Source organism: Pelodiscus sinensis, chromosome 2, assembly GCF_049634645.1.
Source record: "Pelodiscus sinensis isolate JC-2024 chromosome 2, ASM4963464v1, whole genome shotgun sequence".
NCBI lineage: Eukaryota > Metazoa > Chordata > Testudines > Trionychidae > Pelodiscus > Pelodiscus sinensis.
In genome coordinates, this window is record NC_134712.1 from 80,622,780 (window position 1) to 80,635,447 (window position 12,668).

At 44.0% G+C, this 12,668-nt stretch overlaps 1 long non-coding RNA gene across 1 annotated transcript in view; it reads right to left on the reverse strand.

Moving 5' to 3' along the window:
* Nucleotides 1-1,029: 1,029 nt before the first annotated feature.
* The window catches only part of LOC102461462 (uncharacterized), a 136,064-nt gene continuing 124,425 nt past the window's right edge, over nt 1,030-12,668 (reverse strand). Inside the window, exon 4 of the long non-coding RNA XR_003087335.2 lies at nt 1,030-1,433. This is a non-coding gene — a long non-coding RNA (uncharacterized LOC102461462). The remainder of the gene's footprint in view (nt 1,434-12,668) is intronic.

The following is a 12,668-nucleotide window of genomic DNA, read 5'->3' on the forward strand; positions in this document are numbered from 1 at the left end:
GAATTGGTTGTCTCAGTCTGATTCCTATATGCTTGACCCAAAGTCCATTGAAGTCAATGGAATGCTCCATTTCTAGAAGACAGCTCATCACATAAAAAATAATTTACCTATCCTTTTAACAAGGATACCAACTATGCAAAAATAACAACAACAAAAATCCTAAAAAGAAAAAAACCAAACACAAAAACAAACAAAAAAAACCCAAACAAAAACAAAAAAAACAAAGGTATGGACAGAAGTGAGCTTTTTAGAAGAGAGCTGAGACATAATGGTAAAAGTAGGAGATAGGTATGCCCCCATCTGTGCTGTCTTTTCTGGAGATTAATAGAGCTGTTATCACTAACAGATTTCAGCAGCACTAAACTATTTTTAAAGCTAAAAACCCCCCCACACTAATGAGTCTTTGGGTGATGCACCTCACAAATATTTAAGTCTCACATTAAAGAACCGTCTGGTGTTAATAAAACAAGGAAAAATAGATGTGCAACAACAGAGATATACCCCAAAAAGCAAAAATCTGGCATCTAAGATTGATTTCTAGTGATCAAAGGAAAAATTGATGGATTAGTGCAATTTCATCTCTCATTTAAAAATTTTTACTTCATAAATCTGGTGACGAAGGGTCATCTGTCCCAGAGGGACTCGTTAAAAATGCAACAAGCCTTTTGCAACAGCATTGGAAAGAGCATCCCACTGGCAATACACTCCATGAGTTACTGACCTTCCCATGAGGTACTAGTTAGCATTCTATCATGTGCTGTTCTGTGTAGCTAGATCTCTGAAGTTTCTATAATATATCAAATTATATGAGAAGACCTATTTAGTCACCTGCTTTATTTATTTTTAGATGTAGCTTGGAGATTCATTATTAAGATCATGTATCTGAAATTAGTGTCGCTTATTATATACATGATCTAAAATGAAAAACTGAACGTTTTTGTGGGTTTTGTCCAAAGTTATTATTATCATCCCACATCACACAAGTCATGCTGTCACCAGCACATCCTGTTTTCTAGCCTTGGTTTCCTTTTATAAGCGTGTAAAATGTATAAATAAAGAGAAGCAAAGGAACCGGTTATTTTAAGTAAAATGCCAAATACATTAATTTACAAGTCTCGGTGGCGTCTTTCTGTACATTCTCGGTAGATCACAAATAGCACAGCTAGCATGTGATGTGGAAGTTGTTGGAGAAAAAGCTGAAATTGTGTAAGTATGGCGCAGATGATGATTAAAAAGTTACTACACTACCAATATATACATCTAACTTATTATTTTTTAAAGTGCAAGAAATACCTGGAGTACGAAGCAAGAAATACCTGGAGCATGAAGGAAATTAAAAGGTATTCAAACCTAATTATTAATAATAGAGGTTCAGATTTCTGAATTTGATGATGACTATAGTCCTCAAAGTGGTCCTTCTCTTTCCTATTAAGCTGTAAACAAAGAAGAAGAATCAAGTCAGTTGTCGTTGTGTAAGTCTTATTACTATTCCTGGTTAAACAACAGTACAAACATTAAGAAAATAGAGTCACTAAATGTTTGGCAGACTTCAATGCATTGAGCTATGGGAGGAATTGCTAGTGCAGTGTTATAGGCTGGATGTTAGCTTTACCCTAGTGTATCATCAGAATTAATGATTTGAAAGAATAGTAAGCAATGTATTAATAGAAACAGTGGATTATACTACAGGCAGTCCTCAAACTTATGATACATTTGGTTCCTGAAAATTGTATCATAAATCAAAATGTCATAACTCGGAACTGCCAGCCACTCTGTTGTGGGACTGAGCATCGCAAAGTCAAAACCAACATCATAAGCTTAATCAGGGTGTCAATGCAGAAATGTTGTCAGTACTATTTGTCTTAACTTGAATGTCGTAAAGTCAAGATCTGCCTGCAAATTGAGAGGAGTAGCAATGACAAGAGAGGCCAGAGAAATATTTAAAAGGATACAGAAAAATTAAACTCATAGGCAGAAAATAAAAAAATAGATTAAGTTTGGAAAAGTGCAAATATAAGCACCGAGGAAAATATTCTAACCTGATGGGTGCAGTCCAATGAAAAAACTCCAGTTGATTTCAGCGAGGCAAGATTTTTATCCCAGATGTTGAAGAAATCCATGGAGAGCAGACTTAAGATAGGCTTATGGGTGACAGAGAGTCTCAAGATATTCATAAGTTTGCAATGGAATATTGTACCGTATTTTCCGGCGTATAAGACGACTTTTTATGCTAAAAAACATCCCCCAAAAATCGGGGATCGTCTTATACGCCGGGGCTTTTCTCACCCTGGAGGACACAGACTGCGGGACCTCGTAGTCCCGCTGCCTGTGTACTCCGGGGCGAGAAAAGCTGCTCCGCGTCTCCCTGGTCTCCCTGGTCTGCCGCTGCCGGCGTCTTCAGAGGCTTTGCTCCCGGTGTCCCCGTGGCGGGGTCCCGCGCCTCTAAGGCTTTGCCAGAGCAAAGTCTCAGAAGCGCGGCACCCCGCTGCCGCTTCGGCTTTGCTCCCGGTGCCCCTGGTCTGCTGGGGACCGTCTCCAGCAGACCAGGGACACCGGGAGCAAAGTCGGGGAGGCGGAGGAGCGCTGGGGCACTGCCGGTTGGCCTCTTAGGGAGGGTAGTCTTAAACGGCGAGTATAAGACGAAAACCTATCTTTTAACTAGAAAATTAGGGGGTTGTCTTATACGCCCAGTCGCCTTATACGCCGGAAAATACGGTAACATAAAAGATAAATGAACTTTTGGGTTGCATACGCGAATGTATCTTGTCCCAGAACAAGGAAGTAATACTTTATTTCCCCATGTTTCTTGTGTGACCGTGTCTGGAATATTTATGAGAAAGAGCAACAAATCAATAGGTCTTCAGTGAGGAGTCATAGAATACTGACAGTATAAGGAAATGACATATAAGGAATTAGTTATGTCTATGGTGCACTTGGAATTGAATAGCAGGAAGAGGGTTGGGAAGAAAAGGACTTTATTGGAAGATGATGGAAGCAGACTCTTACAGTAACTTCGTATGGCACTTTCTACAATCCACAGCTAGAACTCTCCCTTTCTGTGTAGAGCTCAACTGAGCCTTACTGCCTCCTGAGCCTCATGGAGTTCTGCTTCTCTGCCTTCCCAATACTTCACTCCCTTCAGACAAAAAAGTAACTGCAGTCATGCTGATAGGTTCTGCCAGCTCAATCACTCTCCGTTTTTCCTGCCCCTTATCCCTATGCTCTCTTACTTCCCAGACTCACTCTGCTGACTTCCAAGACAGTAGCAACAATTAACAATTCCTCCAGTGGTCCCACTTGGAACTATACCTTCCATTTTAACTTTCCCTTTGTACATAATTCTAAATTTTATCTTATTTTAAATGCACTCCTAGAAAATACTGCACTAGGGGAATTTCCAAAAGTGTCTCAGAAACTTAGAAGTACAAGTCTTTGTTTTTCAAAATCCCTCCTTACTAGGGTTGCCAACTTCTAGTACAGTTGTGGAGTATCCAGGAATTAAAGATTAAGTTATGTGATGAAAACTTCACATCCAACCAAAATTAAATAAACATCAATACACAAATTTATGGTCCTAGTCTTCCAAACCCTAGTTATGTAAAGCCTTGCTAAGTAACAACTACATGGAGTCAACATATTTGAACAATGTAGGTTAGGGCAGAGAGGAATTATTGCTGAGATATAAGGAGTAGAACTAGAATAAATGTAAGAAGAAAAATTAGATTGAATATCAGGAAAACCTTTTGACCACAAGATGTATTTGGAACTGAAATTGACTCCCAAAAGACATGGCCCATTGCTTTAAGCATTTAAAACTCGTTTGAACAAATCAATGGAACAAGTATTATACAAAACAGCCCTGCAGTCACATAGGCATGGAATAGATGATTTAATAGGTTTTTCTATTTCTGGTTTCTCTAGTGTCTTCTGAGTTATTTATTATTATTATATTTATGTTTTCTCTAATATTCAAACATAAATCTGAAGTTACAATTCCTAAAGAGGAAATGCCAGAGGCTGAGATTGTTGCTTGAATTATCTTATAAAGGTATTATAAATAGAGTTGTGCAGAGGTCGTTCTATTTTGCAACGGATTTTGAGATTCTGAAATTTGTCTGTGTTCCAAATTAGAGCACAGGTCATTCTAACAGTTTAATTTTGTTTTATTTTTTACTTTTATTTTGTATTATGTTATAAAAGATAACATAAAACAAAAAAGTTATTTCAAAACAAAAAAATCTGAAACATTTCATTCTCAAAACATTAAAATGAGACATGTCAACATTGTCACAACTCCTTTCCACTTTCTTTTCTACATGAAATTCCAGCAGAGTCGACTGATTTTGTAAAGCATTTAAATTTTTATGGAACTACATATTATGATGGAATACAATTTTGCTAGAGGTTCTCTAACCAGTGCTAATAATAAGTCTTGACTAATAGGTTTCAGAAAAACAAATACCAATAAACCCCAAGTTCTGGGTACTTTGAAATATGTCTTCAGTGCACATTTAACTCCTTGAGTTAATCTGTGAATACAAGGAAAGAGAGCTGGAAATTTGATATCTATATTGTGCGGTAGTTTTAAACTCATATTTTAGAGGCTGGTTGCATTACAGCAAACTCTAGTGGCAACCATGTGAAAAATCAATAAAACAAAGGTATATAGTACACAAACGATTGATCTGAATTGATCTGATTGAATCACACATAGGCTGATATGTTAAGCATCTGTCTCTAGACTGTAAAAATTCTTTATTTTCTCAGAATGAAAAGTAAGAAGTGATGACTTAAAACTCATTCTAAGCCAGGTAACAACTGTATAATTAAGATGGTAATGAGATCTGCACTTAAAGGAGGCCACAAATCACAATTGAAATTACACTTCAGTGATTAAATTTATTCTCCAAATGCACCACAACATCTATTCAGGGAACACATGATTTTTCCATTTAATATTTTTTAAAATTATACTTATTTTTTCAAAGGAAACTTAATATAAAAAGGTCCCTTTTTTAATGTTTTGGCCAGATAGGCCCAAGTGCCTTGCTTCCCTCTAGATGTAAGAGTCTATAGAGTGAGATCTTGAGACTATGGGAGTTTTAGGCTGCTTATGTCTCCAAATCACCACAGAGGGCTTAGACTAAGTTCCTGTAGGAGGGGCTCAGCAAGAAGTACTGCCCAGCAGAATCTGAATAGCATCTCCTCTCACCCCACTGATTGGCTAGCACTAGTACATAAGAAAGGAAGTCACGATTGGGAAATGTCTCAGAAAAATGTCATGACTTGAACATGGTTGGGCAGAGCTAGAGTCAAGTTGGTTTGGGTAGCAGAAGGCCAGAGTCCAAGATAGGATAGAGGGTATGCAAAGAGTTAAGCTCAGGGAGGCATGCAGGTTACCATTATGTCAGCACCTGAGACAAGCCAGAAGGCAAACCAAGAATCAGGTGTCAAGAGACATAGTCAGAGGCCAAAATCTATATATCTTACTTGCAGGGTCAGAGCAATAACATAGTCTGTCTGCCCGTCTCTGCTTCAGACCCCCTGTGTAAGAGATCCCATATTCAGCTTCAAACTCTGCCTCTGATCTGATGCCTGACTCTTGGTTTGCCCTCTTTTCTGTCATAGAGTCTGTTCTTTTAGTATGTAACCCAATCTGACTCCTCTTGGTCAGACCACCATCATCCTGACTGTTCCAAGATGAAAAACCACCAGTTCCTACCAGCTTCATCAGACTTCACACATACATTAATGAGAATCCACTAGATCTAGTAAAGAATTTACCCCTGCTATCATACATCAGGTCAGGAATGGCATCTCTGAGCTATCAAGGATGAATTGGCACAATGGAGGAAAAAGGGGCACTGGAGTTGTAAGAAAATTTGGTTCAGAGAAGGTTGGACTCATTATTAACAGGTAGGGTCACACAATTTTGTCTCAGTGATCAAGTTACCCTGTGAGTAATGGGGAAGCTCAGGACATTTGCATCAATACTATTGTGTGTGCAGAGAATCAGAATTATTTGTTCTGCATGCCCTGATTGGTTAGAAGATATGTCAACATGTGAATAATCATCCTGAGTTCCTTCATGTTATTTGCTTTGGACCTCAGCTGCCAGCACCTGGCGCCCTAGGTGAACCATTCAATCGGTCCCCCATGTAACTTGGCACCCTAGGCAGCTGCCTAGTTTGCCTATAGGCACGGGCCGCCCCTGATTTCTTCAAACAAAGCTATGATAAAATGACAAGATGAAGCTTAACCCTCAATTTTAGCTCCATTATAAAATCATTGTGGCCTGGAAAACATTTTCTGCCTGGTATTTAATTCTTTAAACATAGCAAGAAGAAAGGGGAAAGCGTGCTACTTCATAATAAGCTTTATCTTCATTTGCTATCACAGATGGGGACTATCATTGCATATTTCTAGATTATGTTGCCAGAAAATAAAATCTTATAAGCCTTTCTTGCTGGGTTGCACTTTTTCTTGTGTTATTGTCTTATAAATCAGGATAAATTTGCAGACATCCTATCTATGTGGACTCTGAAAATACACTGTCATTAGGTCTGATGTGTAAGTGAACAAAAAAATGTGTCTGGAATACCCTTAAAGAAACCTTTTAGGACTGGGAGTTGGACAGAGTTTATTTGGTCATCCACCTATCCCCTGCCATTGCAGAATTGTGTTTCTGTCCACTGAGAATTCCACTATGTTTCTGTCCAGTCTCATTTTGAATGCTTGGTTAATGGGCTTCCAATACTCCCCTCACAAGATTGTTCCATATGCTACCATATCCATTCCTGATATTCACCCTTAATGTTCCTTTTTCCTCCATTTCATCCTAGTACAACTAGCAGTACCCCCTTTATACCATTCTTAAAAGTACACATGTAACATTATCCAGAGCAAATTCATTTGTAAGTTAAGCCCCAGTTCTGAAGAATATATGAAAAAAACTTTAAACAATTGTAGGGGAGCAGGGAGGCTTGTAAAAATGGGAGCTCTCTAGTAAGCTGGAAAGAGAAGAATGGCTTAGGCTACGTCTAGGCTGCAAGCCTCTTTCAAAAGAGCCTCTTTCAAAAAGGAGTAACGGTAGTTCGAACTAGGAAACCTAGTTGGAACTTCCTAGTTCGTGCCCCGTGTAGCCGCGCTGCACGGGGTTCGAACCAGCGGGGTTTTAAAAATGGCGGCTCCCCGCTTATGCAAATTCAAATCCCGGGCTTCATTTGCAAGTGCGGTATGCCTACATTACCCCGCTAGTTCGAACTAGCGTGGTAGTGTAGACATACCCTTAGATGTAACCCTTCCACCGGGTAGGCCTGGCAGCAACCAGGGCTGGGTTCAATATCTATGGGTCAATCTCACACAGAACCAGTTCGAGCCCACACCCAGTAGCCTGGGAAATTCACACACCCCTGGGTGCCTCTGAGAGGCAATACTTTCCCACTTGCAAGCACAGAGTCTGAGTGCAGAAAAGAAACTTTTAATAAAAGAGAGAGAGAAGTCACATGGCATTAACTTGGGAAAACACCATAAACAGAGTTCCTAGTCCCCTCCCCCACGAGTAACTGTCCCAGCTCAAAAGGATTGAGCAATGTCTTTTGCCTCTCAAGGTCACCAGTCCAACAAGGTAAGGGTTCCATTCACTTACCCAAACTTTCTCCGTATCCCACATCAAAAGCCCCACTTACAGCTCTGTCCAGTCAGTGCAGACCCTGACACAGCATCCTGATGACTCTACTCCTTGAGCTTGAGGCTATGCCACCTTTGTGCTGCTCCTACCGGCCGTCTGTCAGTCGTTCCCACCAGCCGCTCCACTAACCACCTGCCACTGCTCCTACTGGGTTGTTCCCACCAGCTGCACCGCTGGACACCTGCTGCCACTCCAGCCAGCCTGCCAGTCGTTCCCACCAGCTGCTCCGCTGGCCACCCTCCGCCTGCTGCCACTCCTACCGGCCGCCTGCCAGTCATTCCTGCCAGCAGCTCCACTGGCTGCAATGGGTATGGCTCCCAGCCAAACCAGTGATTTCAGCTCTTAGTGATTTCAACTCTTTAGCCACCACCTAGGCTGGCCAAAGATTCCAGCTTCCACTGGAATAGCAAAAAGACTCCTCATGAAGTTAGCTTTAGGTCTGTCCTTAAAACCAGGGGGAAAGGGGCAGGTTGAGCCAGTCTTACAGCTCACACCTGGCAGGCATGAAGCAGGCTGCCTCAAGTCCTCCCCTTCCTTCCCCTCCCCTCCCCCCAACTCAATTCTGGAAGGGGGAGGCTTGTTCCTCTAAGACCTCTTACAATGATAGTGTCTCTCCTGCAAGCACTGGTGTCATATTTTACAATCCCCACATCTAGGGGTAGCATGATTTGTGACCCGCACAACAGATATAATACACCACATTAGCTATAATACACCACAATTAGATATAATACACCCCCAATTAGATATAATACACCACATTCCATTCCAACACTGATCCTCCATCAGTCCTGGCTGAATTGGATTTACATAGCCACACCTCGGATTCCTTCCCCGTCCTGGCATGAGCTGTATTTACATATCAACAGTTAACAGTTAATTATCTTGCAGAGCTAAACAATTGGAGTGAGCACACCCACCCTCAGGGCAGCTCTCTCCTGTTAGCTGGCTGATAACAAGCAGTAATTCATACCCGGCTTACATAGTGCAGTGATTTGTTCATTATATATTTAGTCTCAGATTCTGGCACCACTGAAAGCAATAGGTCTGCTCTTATTTTCAGTCATATCCTCAGAGTGAGCAAGGATGGCACAATCCAGCTCTTATTTACTCACCATTATCCTTTATTGTTTACTTTACAACATCCGGAAGTAGGCTAGGCACTACACAGGTGCTGTGCAATAGTCCCCTTCTACAGTTTAGACGTCACAAGATGTGTAAAGGTATCAAGCAGTGAGGAAGGGATGGGAAGTGGAAAGTTGAGGTCTGAAGCAACATGATCTCTTTGGTCCTTTTTTCTGGCTGTGTCATAAGGATTATCAAGAGAGAAAACATTTTCTTCTCATAGCAGCTCTGCTTAACCCTCTTTGTTACCCAAAGCTGATGACTGGTGAAAAATAAACAGCTGTTAGCTGGGTGTTCAAACAAAGACAGTAAAGGCAGTACACAAATACTCTCTGGACCTGGGCTTCCTTACATGAGATCACATTTGTATCAGTTCAAAAACACTGCAGTTGTTTAGCTTATTCTGCCTGAATGAATGAAGTGCTAATGAACTAACGAACTGTTTAATACAATTATTATTTAGTATTACCATACAAAAATTAACTTCAGCTCCTGGCAGCTTTACCTAAATTAAAAATATGATCAAAATATGAATAAATCTAGCAGCTGCTTCATGTCAGCAAATCCAGCAATACTTCCCTATCCATATAAATATCAACCCCCATCATCCCATTCCTTTCCCCAAAGCCTAAGTAAATAGATAGGCCTTGTAGCTCTTCTTAAAGTGAAATCCAAATGGATTAAAATCTAAGAAACATTCTGCTTTTAAAATCTAATTAAATTAAAGCAGGCACCATGATACCTTTATTTTTAATGACCATGAGATATGAAATCCATGCTACATGTTTGTTCTCAATATTATTTCTTTCCTTTACAGCTTTCAATTTAAACCTCATGGGTTTAAACTTAGGAAAGTGCCTAAGTCTCTATCTCAATCAGGTGGTTCCTGAACCATACTGAGTGGACCCTGAACCGAAGTTAAGGCTGGCCGGAACCAGTGCCGGCAGGGCATCAGGTTAGGACTTTTGGGGGCAGCTGCCTGAGGCTAACTGAGCTCCATTTTTAACCCCCACCCCGGACAGACAGTTCTCAGGGTTCCCCACTTGCTTGTCAACCTTGATGAGGAAAAGCAAGCGGGGAACCCTGAGGAAAAGCAAAACAGTCCTGTCTTGGAGTGCCCTGAGTGCCCGCACTCAGGACACCACAGCACTTGGTCACATGGAGCCAGAGCTCATGGGGTCATTGCCATCAGCCTGGCTGCACTTGCTGCAGGCTGACATCCAGAGGCTCCATCAGGGGGCTGTCAAGATCCAGGAGGCCCTGCAGGAGAGCGTCCACCCAGAGGAGCCATCAGAGCCTCCACGATCCTCCCCACCGGGGGCTTCTGCCCCATTCCTCCCTCACGTCCTTCCACTTACCCCTCCCTAGCCCCCCTTCCTGATGTCAAACAAAAGACGCGTATGTTAGAAACTGGGTTTAATGAACAAAACGGGGGAGGGGATGAACCTCTGGGGAGAATGGAAAAAGGAGGTGGGAGAGGGGAAGAGAAGGGTGGGAGAGGGGAGGGGGGAACGTGGGAGGAGGGAGCTGGAAGGGGGAAGCAAGGGGAAGAAGGGAGAGGGGAAGCTCAGGGCCCAGGGTTGGAGGGTCTCGCTGAACCAACTTGATTTTCATGCAGACCTGCTCCTGGGTTTGCATGTGGCCTTTGGTGGCCAGGCTGGCAGCTATCCTGCCCTAGACGGCTGCATTCCTCCATCCAGTGCGGAGATCATGGACGTTGGGGGCATCCCCCTCAAACCTGAATAAGGTCCCTGATCTCCACCCTGGACCAGGAAGACGCCCACCTTCTCCGGCCCCTGTCAGGCTCCTGGATGCTGGCAGACTGCTCCTGGGGAGTGGTGGAGGGCTGGCTGCCAGTGGCTTGTTGGCTTATGTTTTAGGGCCACTGGGTCATGGTCCCCGGTGGCCACTGCTGGCTCTGGGCTGACAGGCTTGAAGCTGGCACAGGCACTGTGGCCAGAGTCTACCCCTTTAATGGCTCCGGGGTTGGGGGGGGGAGTGTAAGTTTTCCTGGTTGTGTCCAGAGTGGCCACCAGGGCTCCCTGGGAAGGGCTGGAGGCCCCCTATTTCGAATTAAGTGTCTACACGCATTTAATTCGAAATAGCTATTTCGAATTTGGCATTACTCCTCGTAGAATGAGGTTTACCAAATTTGAATTAAGCACTCTGCTATTTCGAATTAATTTTGAAATAGTGGTTTGCAGGTATAGACACTATTGAAGTTAATTCAAAACAACGGCTGTTATTTTGATTTAACTTTGCAGTGTAGACAAACCCTGTAGGCATTTCACTGTTACCACAGTCCCTTAGCCCATAGGTTCAGTGCCTTAATTATTTGTACGGAGAACTTCGGATCATATGTCCTTAGTATTTTGTTTAGCTGTCTTTATAGCATACACTGTGAATATTTTGGGCAATTGTTTCCCAATGGATCCGAAAATGCTCCTGGGTCTTGATTTTTTGTTTGAAGTCTATTACAGGCAGTCCCCGACTTACGCGGATCCGACTTATGTCGGATCCGCACTTACGAACGGGGCTTTCTCGCCCCGGAAGTCGGGGCGAGAAAGCCCCGTTCGTAAGCTGCTCCGGTGCCCCTGGTCTGCTGGAGACCGTCTCCAGCAGACCAGGGGCACCGGGCGGGTTCCCGCGCTTCTGAGGCTTTGCCAGAGCAAAGCCTCAGAGGCGCGGGGAACCGCCGCGGCTGCGGCTTCAATCTGGGTGCCTGTGGTCTGCTGGGGACCGTCCCCAGCAGACCACAGGCTCCCGGACTGAAGCCGCAGCCACGGGGGGGTCCCGCGCCTCTGAGGCTTTGGCAAAGCCTCAGAGGCGCGGGACCCCCCCGCGGCTGCGGCTTCAGTCCGGGAGCCTGTGGTCTGCTGGGGACGGTCCCCAGCAAACCACAGGCACCCAGATTGAAGCCGCGGCCGCGGCGGGGTCCCTCCCTCTGAGGCTTTGCCAGAGCAAAGACTCAGAGGCTCTGCTCCCCGTGTCCCTGGTCTGCTGGGGAGGGGGGGGCGCAGCTAGTGTGCTCCCCCCCCCCCCCCAGCAGACCAGGCTTTTGTTTTGGACTCTGGGGCAGAGCAGCTGGGGCGCTGCCGATTGGTCCTGCAGCGCCCGCTCTGGGCACTACTGGACCAACCCGGCAGCACCCCAGCTGCTCTGCCCCAGGTCCTGATTCAGCCGCTGCTGGTCAGTTTCAGCAGCGGCTGAATCAGGACCCTGGGGCAGAGCAGATGGGGTGCTGCTAGGTTGGTCCAGTAGCACCCAGGAGCGGCGCTACTGGAGCAACCCAGCAGCACCCCAGCTGCTCTGCCCCAGGCGTCCCCAAGTCAGCTTCTGCTGAAACTGACCAGCGCTGAGTTGCTCTGCCCCGGGCTTCCTGGAATCAGCTGCTGATCAGTTTCAGCAGCAGCTGACTTGGGGACGCCTGGGGTTCTTAAGTTGATTCTGTATGTAAGTCAGAACTGGCGGTCAGTTTCAGCAGTGTCTGAATCTGGACGCCAGTTCCGACTTACATACAGATTCAACTTAAGAACAAACCTACAGTCCCTATCTTGTACGTAACCCGGGGACTGCCTGTACAGGCAACGTCTCTTAGTGAAAGCAAGCACAAAGACCAAACACCTTTAAATGCTGAAATTAAAATAAACTCAGTTGGTGCTAATTTGGCAGTAATTACACTCAGGAATTTGCTAGATCATTAGCACTGTTGGACTTGCTGACAGCACTTCCTAGTCTGAAAAGCACTTATAGTATGAATTAGGTGGCTTTAGTAATGGTGAAACAGATGCTTTTTCAGACTGGGACTATTATAGACATTTCAGATTACAGGGAGATTTGGATTAACAGAGTT